Source organism: Eupeodes corollae, chromosome 3 (assembly GCF_945859685.1).
Source record: "Eupeodes corollae chromosome 3, idEupCoro1.1, whole genome shotgun sequence".
Lineage (NCBI taxonomy): Eukaryota > Metazoa > Arthropoda > Insecta > Diptera > Syrphidae > Eupeodes > Eupeodes corollae.
Window position 1 is genome coordinate 23,161,186 of NC_079149.1, and position 13,547 is coordinate 23,174,732.

Below are 13,547 nucleotides of genomic sequence, written 5' to 3' on the forward strand. Positions count from 1 at the left end.
TTTCAATGGTGCCCCTTTTAAGTCTACAAAGAACGCTTATAGTTTTTTGTTTCCTTTTTCTAGATGGGGTCGGGCAAAACTTGTGCGGATGAATAATTGTCTACTGTGAAATAGTACTTATAGAATCCGGCTTGGTATTCCTTGGGTAGATTATTTTCATCTACCCAATTAATAAGTCTTTCCAACACTCCTGAAAAGATCTTTGTAACAGCACGACGTTAAGAAAAGATACACCTTAATAGTTATTTGGGTCGGTTGGATCTCTTTTCTTCAGTATAGGATGTTTTTCCTGAAGAATTTTGGTACCTCACCACAGTCGTAAAATCAGTTGTTAAACCTTCAAGAAATGAGTTAGTTGCGTTTCATTCTTTACAATGATTCTAGATACTTGTGATTGGGTAAATTGTTGGTCTTTGGTATCGTTGATTATAAATGGTTCTGCGAATTGGATGGGGATGCCAATTGCTTGTCTATTCAGGATGTTTTTGAAGATCTCAGCTAGAGATTGAACATCTACTTTTATGGAGGATCCATAGCCTTGTTTGTTTTGTGCTGTTTAAAAAATTCAGAAATCAAAACTTTGTTGGCTAAGCCTCTTACGTTAAATGATACAAAAAATCGGCAGCAATTTTTTTTTAAATCATCGAAAATTGGACCTTCTAATAAGAGGCAGTCGTAGCGATTATATGCGAAAAATCATAATTATACTTCTAGAAAGAAGATTATCTTGCGAATAAAGCCATTTATAGAGTTCCAGACCGCACTGAAACTTATCAAACGGATCACTTTGAGCAAACGCAGTTCTAACTTGATTATGGCATAAGAGTTGTTAATGATAATTATGAACCACAGTTTTTTGAAAATATATTAAGGGTGAGCCAAATACAAGTTTGTTTATACAAATAACTTCAACAAATACTTAATTTTTTTTACTGTTTTATGGATAAACAAAAACAAACAAACATATTTTAAATTTTGTTTTAATTTTTTTTAAATTTGTATTGTATCAAAATTTTAAAACTATCTTAAAACTAGAATTCTTAAACATCTATTGTAAATTTCAAAAAGTTAAAAAAAACATCTTACTTGCCCTTTGCGGGTGCTCTAAGTTAATCCATTATCTTATAACTACTGCTTTTCGGCCTAAAAACAATTTTAATACTAAATAACGAGAACTTAATCATATTTCTGTCGAAATACAAGTACTGATCGAACCAGATGCCAAGGTACTTTACTACACTTTTGTTCGCCAGTGGCTGTCGATTTGGTCCAACGATCTTGAGGCTCCATAGAGCCTGAACAGAATAGTTTCGCATTTCTGAATGTTGGTTTTCAACTTCCTGTCATCGCAATATTGCTGAATCTTGTGGATGTCACCCTGCAAAATTGTCTTGATAACCACAATTTGTGGGGCCGTTCTGCTAGCAATTAGGTGGTCGTTGGTGTACGCTATTGCCTGAGTTAGACTTGCTATCAGATCACTGGTGTAAATGCTGAATAAGATCGGCAAGTTAACCGCTCCCTGTTGAAGACCATTTTTAATATCAAAGATTTTGGTAGATGTTACATTGCCAATTTTGACAATAAGCCGTCTACCATTAAGCATATACAACAGTGGTTTACTTATGCCAAGTCTGTTTAACTTTAGATACAGACCCTTTAACCATACGGTGTCGAAGGCCTTCTCCAAGTCAACCAGACAAGCACCCGTACATTTTCTTTTAGATTTGGTCCACTGGATATCAGAAACAAGCTTGGACGCAGCATGAATAGTGTCATGTTCCGCCTCAAAGCCCAACTGATTATCCGGAATAATTTTGTTGTTCTCAGCCCACTTGGACAGAGCTCTATTTACAACCTTCTCGAATACCTGACTGATACTTGGCAGCAGACTTATCGACCGGAGGTTCACCGGACTGGAGTTGTCCTTTCCCTTCTTCGACAGAGGATGTACCACAGCTATTTTCCAACGGACTGGATAATATGCATTATTCAGAACGTTTTTGAAGAGAGTGGTATAAATGTCCACACCTTCCTGAGGTGAATGTCGTAGTACAATGTTATATATACCACCGACACCTGCTGTTTTTTTTTCTTTAATGAATCGAAGATTAGCTGGAGTTTCATATTCGTGACTAATATGGTATAAGCCCCGTTTTGCTTAGCGATTATGGCATTTTTTCAGGGCTCTATTCTCCAGGTCGTGATAGGGCGAATGCCAGAATCTTGTACACTTGCTGGAAAGCCGCCCAACCGGCTCTGCTTTCTCCTGCGGATCTTGACAACAAAGAAGTCATCGTCCAAGACGGTGCGTCTCCTGGATCAATTCCTGCTGTTAGAAGTACGTCTCTGTTTTCTGTCATCCTCTAAAGCTTAAGACAAGGAAGGTCGGAAACATACTCGGGTCACTAGAATTAACGACCTGAATTTTCTTTTCCCAGTACAAATTAATGTTTAATCGGTAGTTTTCTTTGATCAATTTGCTTACGGTTTTTCTAGACGACTTCAATATCCTTATCTCTAGATTTTTTTGCTAAACCTTCCATACAAACGTTTAAGCCTTGTCAGAAGTCCGCTTTTGTGTGAAACATTCCTCTGTTTGCTTTGAAGTAGCGCATTCTATTACTACAAGTTCCTATAAATTTGTTAATGTTGTTTTCCAGAAAAAGAAACCACTATAACACCCACCCTGTAGATATAACCAAATCAAGCTTGAACTTAATAAAAAACAACAAAATATTCCATGTTGTACAAGACTATCGGAACAAATTTTAACAATTCGAGATGATACAAAAATGGTTTCTAATTCAAAAATTCTCAGAAACTGAAATTCACTCACAGTTTTGAAGATTTTTTAAAGAAAATAATCATTTTCAATATTAAAGTTAAAACCCCTATTACACAACTACGATACCGAAAATATCAACCCCAACGTTTTAATTTATAGTCAATGTTAAAATAAAATCATAAAAAAATATAACATTTAAATATATTTAATGACTGTATTTAAGTTTAATTAGATTTTATCAAAAATTCTTGAACGAAAAATTCTCTGGTTATTCCGTGAGGTGATGTACGTTTAAAAATTTCCCAAAACGCATACCCTTGTTTTTATACTATGACTAACTTCTGTTTATTAATTTATTAAGTATATAAAGTGATGTTTTTAAATTTAAGTATCAGTCGAAAATAAAGTACTTTTTTATACACACTCCATTAAACGCTAAATTCAAAATGAAGAATTCAAAGTTTTTAGTTATTTTTTTGGCTTTAATCGTATTGGTTTCAACGGTTTTTACAACTGAAATGAGAAGTTCAAAATCCTATCAAAAGGATGTTGGTAAGAGTGAATATCGTGGGAAAAAAAGTTATAAACATTATCGTTGTCGTCTTGGAAACCATCATGATTTCCGTCATCAAAGCCAGCATTATTCATCGGAAAAACCAAGTACAATGGCGGTGTCTAAGAAGCCAGAAAAATTGAAAACCAAATTTTAAAACCGTTTTAACAATGAACACGGGCTATTTTTCTCAAATGTACCTTAAGCTACATATCTATTAAAAAACAGTCCGAATTGTTATAATTATACTTCAGATATTTTAAATATATAATTTAATGGAAAATTATACACAAATTGTGTTTGTTTTTTTTTATAAGCATATTTTTATGTTATTATTTATCAACATAATTTATTGTTTTGGGAAAGTTTAAGCCAAATATAATAAAAATGTTGTACATAAATTAAATGTTTTGCTTCTGAAGATGGAACTTATTTTCAATGAATTTAAGAACGAATAAATAAAAAACCGGTCCAACATCATAAGTTCAATAATAATGTCATTCTCTCAATCAGAGCTTTCAATGGAAAGTTGACTGCATTCTTAAAATGCAAAATAAGACGAAAGTAACAAGTTAATTTTTCAGATGTCAATAATTTCAAACTTTAACTTTAATTTACCAGCTGCTCGAGTTGGACAAAGATGAAAAAGGATCAACGTATAGCTTACAGCGCAATTACACCAAGACTGGAGCCAAAGCGTTTTTGTAATTGCGCTTGTCACGTCTTGAGGTCAAGAAGTAGTACCCGTGGCATGATGGTTAGTGCGTTGGACTGTTGAATATGGCGTCGACCTGCTGGCTACTGAAAAGCCATCATATTCAAGAAGCGGCTCCTTTCTGGATATTTTGCTGTACGACACCAGACTAACAATTACAGACAAAGTGGGTGATCACCCTCAAAACCGCTTACAGACAGTCGAGTAGGTACGACAGTGATCACTGCGGACTGGCTGCTGTAATGCAGATTCCGAACGAACGAGTGGAGTTGGAGGAATACGTTGCAATGCACTCTTACAATTGCAGTAAGATGCGTTGGTATCGTTTCACCAACGCCTTAGCGAGAGAACTTAGTTCGAGTGACATAGCCCCACCAAACAACAGAAACCTGACAAATACATAAATTGCCTAACATTTACAACAGATGGACGAAACAGTAAAACGAACGATGGAAAGGACAATACCAAAGAACGGGAACAAATGGACGCTTACAGAAACGCGACTATTGACGCACTACGTAGGCACAAGAGTGGCTTACTGACAAGACTCAAAAACTTGTACAGACGACTTACACATCCACACGACTTGGAGGTTAGGACACTGAAGTCGTCAATAAAAATGGCAATCTGTTGATTATGGAGAACTACAGGTTATTAATTAAGTAGTGGGACCGCAAGATCCGGTCAGTTAATTCCAGTGACCGTAGTATGTTCTCTAAAATCAACAACATATTCAGGAAAAAAAAAGATAGTGACCTTCCGTGTCTGAAACTCCAAAGAACTGAAGAGAACAGGGACGTATTACAGAAGAAGCCATCTTTAATGATAACTTTTATATAATTGAAGATCCGAAGGAAAAAGTGGAGGCGGTGGGAGCTGCTTTCCAGCAAGAGTACAAGGTTTTCCACGGCCTGGAAAACAGAGCCCTACTTAATCACTTTTACCTCCGTAATGATATCTCACATTATTGATCTGAGAACCGCGGTTTCATGCGGTTCGATGACGATTCCTTGGCAAATGCCAAAATCGCCCAGCAAACGGGACCAAGTCCTTAGTTAGTGACAAAGGTTGAGCTTCAGCTCATCTTCAATTCAATAAAAAATTAAAAGTTAGCAGGTGTCGATGGTATATCCAACGTTGTACTAAGACATTTACCGATGGAAGCAATTGACATTTACACCACACTCTTCAACAATGCCCTGAATAATGCCTATTATCCAGTGCATTGGAAGACCGCTGTGGTTCATCCTCTCCCGAAAATGGGAAAGGACAACTCCAATTCGTAAAATCTTCGGTCGATATGTCTTCTTCCGAGCATCAGAAAACTTTATGAAAAGATCATCAAAAGGCTCTGACTAAGTGGGCTGCGGACAACAAAACAGTTCCTGATAAACAGTTCGGGTTCAAGACGGGTCATGCTACGTCTAAACTCGTTTCTGATATCCAATGCAATAAATCAAAACAACAATGCACAGGTGCTGTTCGGTTGATTTGGAAAAGGCCTTTGACAATGTATGGTTATAGGGTATTTACCTGAAACTGAGCAGGCAATGTAACTTCTACCACAACATTCGTAATCAAAAATGGTCTTCAACAGGGTGCGTTGAATTCACCGATTCTCTTGAGCATTTACACCAGCAATCTGATAGGTAGTCTTACAAAGGCAATTGCGTACTCCGACGATCTAATTGCGTACAGAAAGGCCCGAAGGGTTGAAGTTATTAGAATTATCTTGCAGCGTGATTTCGACAAGATTCAGCGATATTAGAACGACTGGAAACTGAAAATAAATGTCCAGAAGTCGCAGACAATTCTCACCAGGCCAGAGGAGCCTTTGCTCTGACGAAACGGCTGTTTTTTAGCAGTCGGCTGTACCAGCTTATATCGAACAGCCGAATCTTCTTACGTGCATTACTATTCCAACGAGGTCGTATACAGCAAGGCTCGAATCAACAGAATTGACAATTTCGTGATAAAACACGTTCGAGCTCACATTGCAAGAGCTATGTCTTCGACCAACAATTTAATTTTAGGCGCGTTCTATGCGAACGACGACTATTTTGAGAGTGCACGCTTGAGCGGCTTCATTCCACCAGAGGCATTCCTCCTTTTAGATATATGCCTTCTGATACAGGATAGATTGACAGTTCTGCTAATCTACCATGTCAGACGATGAACCGTGGATAGGCAACTCCTGTAAAATCGGGACGTCCGTCATGGCACAAGGCGGAGCAGAGCTCCTTCGGTTCAGTAGGGCTGCGTCCGAACGGGACCGAACTGAGTGAAGCAGGAGAACCAGTTTTGGTGGCTTCAATCGGCACTAGATAGTCGGGGTTTTAAGCTTTGGCTGGCTTACATAATTGTTTTATAGTTTTATTTGTGTAGTTCATTAAAAGGTGTCGAAACATCTTACTGGTTTTCTGACCCAATCGCATATCCAATAAATAGTTTTATATGATAACAGGCCAGGAACCCATTGAAATCAATATACGAAGACGAAAGTGACAGTGGATTGGGCACACGCTCCTAAAACTTAATGCAAAACAGACATTGCAGTGGAATGTACTCACTCAAGGCAGGCAAAAGAATCAGTAGATCGAGAAGAACGTGGCGAAGAATAGTCAAGGAAGAAACGTCGAGATTGGGAAACCGGAAGCCACACATGTTAGCGAGTATTCGTAGTTGAGTCCCTGAACATAACTTTGGGAAGAAAAGAAATACATGTTTGTTTTCATCTATGCCATTATTTTAACTTAAATAGTCCACTATTTGACAGTAACATTTAAAGCTGTCACCTTTTGACAATTGGTAAATTAATTGACTTGAAAAGTCAAAAATAGAAATAGATATCATTGGTTTTCATAATTGACATCAATCATTGAAATTTTTTTCCACAGGTCGTTTATAGCGGTCATTACCATTACCGATCATCTACCATAAACCAAAATTGATTTTCTCCAAGAAATGACCATCATTTGATTCTTTCGTTTTTAAGAATAATTTGCATTCAATTTTCTTCATAGTAATTGATTTTTTAAACTTTAAATAGAATTATAAAGCAAAGATCTAATAAAACTTACACTTAAGGAAAAAGTAAGACTTGTTATACAACTTATGCCGATTTCATAATTCTCAAATTAGTGAGACATTCTAATAATGACAGTTCTAGTGTCTTTTCTTGAAAATCCGTTTTGTTTTGATTCATTCCGTTTGAAAAAAAAAACGAGTTAATTAGTTTTTATGTAAGGTTTATAAAGGAGTTCTCTAATATTAGGATTAGAGCAGTGCCAAGCACCGTCAGATATGGTGCAAACGAGTTTTTTGTTTCAAAAATACAGTACACCACGATTAATTGGCACATTTATTAAAGCTTATATTGAAAAACCATTAATTATTCTTATTAATCAAATACTAGGTAACACTTTCTTTCTATCAGAGCCAAAAGAGTGTTATTTTTCCAGTGCTTACCAGTTATATAAGTTTTTTTTAGATTTTTACTAATTGTAACTGAATTTTATTTAAATATTTTGGGTTGCTGTCTGTTATTAAGAGGACTCAAAGCTAATATTCAAATGAAGAAAAAATGTTTTTATATAATTTTGTCCATACAAATTAAACTTATACTGATCGAAGTGCTAATAAACGAGTATTACTGTATTCCAGTATCTCAAGCTTAAATCTGAAAAAAAAAAAAACAAAATAACTAAATTATAAAATATTGAATTTCCATTTAATTTCAAAACAAAGAAAAAAACAACAAACCATGACAGTGCTGTTTTTTGTTCTGGTTATATTTGTTATAGATGTTTTATTAAAAAAATAAAATAACAAAATTAACTTCTTATCAACATCAAGAAAACAAAACCAATAAATTAATGCGCATCACGAGATATTTGCACTCTAGTACCGTTAGTATAATTTAATGAATTTACATATATACTGGTTTTAGATTTAAATCTTTTCAATTTCAATGAACATTGTCATAAGTTCAACAAAATACCATTATAATCATTTTTAATTTTTATTATTTAAATTTTTGACGAAATTGGCATAAGGAATAAGGATATGGAAATGATTTAAATAATCTTTTCGAAATATGATTTCATAATATCTTCATTAATTATTTATAAAAGTATTTTATTAGAAAAAGATGGTTAAATACAAAAATAGATACCAAGAAAGTAAAAGTGTGCAATAAACAGGGGTTTCCAGAAGGAAGTTTCATTTTGAAATCAAAAATGAAAGAGTAGTTTTTGAAAGAAATGAATGGATGTTTATTGCTTTATAAATATATAGATATACCATTAACAATAAATAACAATATCAGCCAAAAATATTTGTTATAGCTATGTTGTAGCACCATAACGTTTTTATGAAATTTTGACATTTGCGACTGAATGTTCCCAATAACTTAATAAATTCTATACCTAAAGTCTTAATTCAATTGTTAAAGATAAGCATGGACCTTGTCTAAAATCACAAAATCTTGGCACATAATTGCGATCACCTCTTAGAAAAATAAGAAGGCCAGGGAAAAATGGAAAGAAATTACGATCATTATCTTTGTAGCTGTTAAATAAGGCAAAGTGCAATAAGGCCAACTTTTAGCAGTTTGTCATACAAAAAGAAATAAGACCAAACTATTTTGAGAAATAAGAAAAACTCACTTTTAAGGTGAGGGATCAAGGGGGACATGCTGACTCCCTGCACGCCTGCACAACCTTGCTTGAGGACACTATAGGATTTGGGGTAGGTGCGGTCTTGAGTGTGCGCAAGGTGTCTTTACATTAATGACAAACCACATCGCTGAAAGTGAAATAAAACCAATTTGGATTTAATTCTCTTTTTCTATGTGTAATAAGACCAACTGTTCAAAATGGCTTTATTACACTTTGCAAAAGATATATAAGGCCAATTCTTGAAGTTTGGCCTAATTTAATTTGGCTTTATTCCACGGCACCAATATCTTCTAGGTCTGGCAATAAAAAACAAACAGTTGCATTTTATTCATTTTCAAAAAAGTGAGGACATATAACATCGCCCCAACCCAAAAACCACAACGAATTGTGGATTTTCCCGCGTCCAAAAAAAGACAATTTTTTAGTACCCTTGCTAGAGGGATTGGGTTCAATCCCTTCCTGTGTTATCTTAATGTAATTTTTTCGCAGATACTACCTCTATCGAGGTATTGACAAATCCTCCAAGAGTACTTCTTGTCATAAAAAGTGCTTTCTTAAAATTAGCCGTTCGGATTCGGCTTAAAACTGTAGGTCCCCTCCATCCCTAAAAAAATCACTCGCACACAAGAATAGTTGTAAGTTTTAAGTGCTAAGCCTTAGTTCTCAACTTACTGTTGCGTCACCTATTTAATTATAAATTAAATGGGCCAATGACATCACCAGGCAAAAAACAGCACCAAACTATAGATTTTCCGAACCAGAAATGAGACGATTCTGCTTATAACCGAAGTCTCCTTTTTGAAAACGGGCCTCATTTTTCTATGAAAATTGTATTGACTCAACTTTAAAAAAACGTATTCTTCATGCAAAATACGATGTAATTTCGTTTGTGGAATCCCTAATCTCAAAAATTGACGTAGAATCGACAAAGCCTATATTTCTTCAGTACTACATCTTTTTCTCATGACTTTTACTGGAGCTTCAATTTGCCCATTAGTTCGTCTAGAAAGTGCTTCATTACGACGCAAAAGTGTCTTAGTTTCCCCAACTGTTCACAATTACAATTTAACTTAACATAGGAAGATATTGTAATGGGTTCGATTTGTCGAATTGAAAATTTTAACATTTTTCGGCGTTTCAAGGTCCCTAGAGTCGAAATAATTGATTTTTAGAGTGATGTCTGTACGTCCGCACGTTCGCGACGTTTTTTTCGTCTTCCATAGCTCAAGAACCAGAAGAGATATCGACTTCAAATAAATTTTGTTATAGAGATAATAATGCAGAAAAATACAGAAAGGGCTCTCAAGAAAATTGCGTGGGTGGTTTTTTTACCATAGCAGGTAAATAGGTGGACATTTTTCTTAACCCTAAACTTCTTATCGGTTTCTTTTTTATAAATCAATAAAACTGATAAAAAAAATATTTGTCCCCTCGAAAATTGGTGGAACAACACCTGATTTTATATCAACTATTTTGTGTAACGAAGAATAATTTTGTTAACATCCTGTAAAATTTTGAAAAAAGTCGAATTGACAGTTCTTTTTATAAGAAATAAAAACCTAGAAATAACATTACTCAAAGTTTTTAAAAATTGATTTTCGACTCAAATATATTTTCAAAAATGTGTGATTATGGTTTCCAACTAATTTTATCTTATAAAAATTATTGTTTTCAAAATTTAGTAAAATTTTGAGAAAAATCCAATGGACAGTTTTTTTTTTAAATAAAAACCTAAAAAATAAAATCAATAAAAGTTGGTAAAAATTGGTTTTTAACTCAAATTACTCTTTAAAACGCTGAGAAATTTTCTTTAAACTAATCTTATTCTATAAAAAATATTGTTGTTAACATTCAGTTACATTTTGAAAAAAAAAAATAATCAGACAAAATTAACAAAAGTTTGTAAAAATTGATTTTTAACTCGAATATCTTTTCAAAAGTTTGAGATTTTAGCTTAAAATTAATTTTATTTTATAAACAATATTGTTTTCAACATTCGATAAGGTTTTGAGAAAAATCGAACTGACAGTTTTTTGTACAAAAATAAAAACCTAAGAAAAGCATAACTCAAAGTTAGTAAAAATTGATTTTCGGCTCAAATATCTTTTCAAAAACTTAGATTATGGCTTTAAACTTATTTTATCTTATAAGAAATATTATTTTTAACATTCAGTTAAATTTTGAGAAAAATCAACCAGACAGTTTTTTTTACAAAAAATAGAAACTTAAAAGAAAATTTAGCAAAAATTGGTAAAAATTAATTTTCGACAGAAATATCCTTTCAAGAAATTGAGATCATGGCTTCCAACTAATTTAAACTTATAAGAAGTGTGGTTTTCAACATTCAGTAAAATTTTAAGAAAAATCTAATGACAGTTTTTTTACAAAAAATAAAAACCTAAAAAAAACAATACTAAAACCTAATAAAAAAAATTCAAAATGTTTTTATTTCACAAAAAATATTGTTTTCGATATTCAGTAGTTTTTTTTATAAAAATCCAACAGTCTGTTTTTTCATTACAAAATAAAATACGCAAATTTGGTAAAAATTGATGTTCGGTTCTCGATATCTCGTGAACAATAGAAGATATTGACTTTAAATTAGATTCATTCATCCCATTTGTTTTTGTTTTTATAAGAAACTAGCTGGTTTACCCGACTTCACCCGGGAGGTATTCAACTATTTTATATAAAAAAATTAGGATGAAAAACTACTATTTTCTTATATTGTACCTTTTTTATTTAATAATTTTTATAAAGTATCTCTATACATATTTCTATTATGGTTAAAATACTTTTTTGTAAGCATACAGATTTTTTGCCGAGCTGACACGGGAGCAAGTAACATAAAATTGTCCGTGGGTAAAACAGGGATTTGTGATATAAATGCCTGCAACCCTCAGTGTCCGTGCCTTATTGATAGACATAGCAAAACAAAGCTTTATAGGGCATTCGTTAGTAATCATCAGTATCCTGCGAATGAAAACGCTTTGGCCTTGGGCTGAACCGGAAAGAATTTTAGCTTCAATCGCTTTCCCCTGCATAGTTACTATCCGTAATCTAGTACCATTGCATAATTTCGGTGCATTTAATTCCTTATAAGTATTATTTGAGCCGCAATTTTCAAGTCTAGTTTATGCCAAGGAAGTTCTAATGTATTCAAAGAATTCAAAAATTCGATTGGAATATCAATAGCATCTTCTTGATCAGTCAGATTATCAATAGAAAGATAAGTTTGTTGATGGGCTTCAAACATTGAAAGAATTTTATGATTTATGCTTGGAACAGAATCGTTTTTAGGTTCTAAAATAATTCGTTCGCGTTACCAGTCATCCGTTTTTTCTGAAATTTGGGCGACGGGTAAACATTAGCTTTTAATTCATCTTGTCTAGTTACGCTAGTAGCTAATGTTGGTTCTATTAGTACTTCACCATCATTATTTAAAATATTTCCATTTCCTATATCCAAAAGAGTTCTTGAAAATTGTGCTGCATTATTATCACCACCCAAATGTACGCGCATATTTGTGGTCAATATTAAAAGTTTGACAGAAGTCCACAGAAATGACGATTTTATACCTCTTGGCACACCTGCAAACAGTATCACAACACCTCTCATCGGACGTTACTCAGTTCTAAAATTCCTAAGTGTACGATCCAGAGCTTCAGGCTGGTCGTGGCATTATTAATTAAACTTCACTTCACTTTTAATCCACTTCTTAATTATTTATTTAATAGAAATAGTTTTAATATTGATTTCTTACAAATATCAAATTGTCATCCATACGTCATTACATAGCTGTCATTTTACGTCAATTACATAGCTGTCATTTGCGTTTTGTTATTCCAAGTCTGATTCTTTTTTGTTATACCACGTTTTATAGTAAATGACGTTTCATGTCAAGTCACACGGGAACGCTGTCGAACGGGATAAAAAGTATCCTATGTCCGTCTCCTGGCTCTAATCTACCTCCCTACCAATTTTCAGCCAAATCTGTTCTGCCGTTCTTGAGTTATAAGTGGTGTAACTAACACGACTTTCTTTTATATATATAGATAAAAACTTCTAAGAAATGCTACTAAAAATGGTAAAAATTGGTTAACGTTTTAGGTACCAAAAATAGATTGTGAAATTAAACTATTTCATCAAATGCACAATATTGTTGACTATTTTAAAATTCTTTAGAATAATTTAACTGATAACTTTTTTAAAAAAACACGAAAACCTACAAACTTCTAAGCAAGACAGACGGGATGGCAAGTTATCAGTGTGGGTCGCATCCCAGACTCAAAAAATGTTAAAATTGACAGGTTTTTAAGTGACAGCTGTCCAAATAGTAAGCTATTCAAAATGAAATCTCTTTTTGAAAAAACCCTTCATGCATCATTGTAAAAAATCTCAATGCTCGAAATTTGTAAAGTTGTTGCATTTGACACCTTCTACTTTTGATTCATTTAATTTCTTAGAAGACCTTTCTGACTGTTAAACATGAATTTAGAAAATTCCGAAGAAAAGTTACACCGCTCTTATTTTTATTTTGCAAATGCAATTATGTCCTCTCCCATCAAACCTGCAAATAATAAAAATAAATAAACAATAATTATATGCATGTCTTTAAAACTGACTCAACTACAACACAAATAAAAATCGAAGACGAAAAAAAACAATACAAACAAAAATTAACACCCCCAAGCGAACTTGTAATAATTACTCGTATATGCATATATTTGTATACCACCCATCAGTCATATTCATAGATCATAGACATAAAGATAGAAAAGTATCTTATAACCTGTGAGCTTCATCATCAAA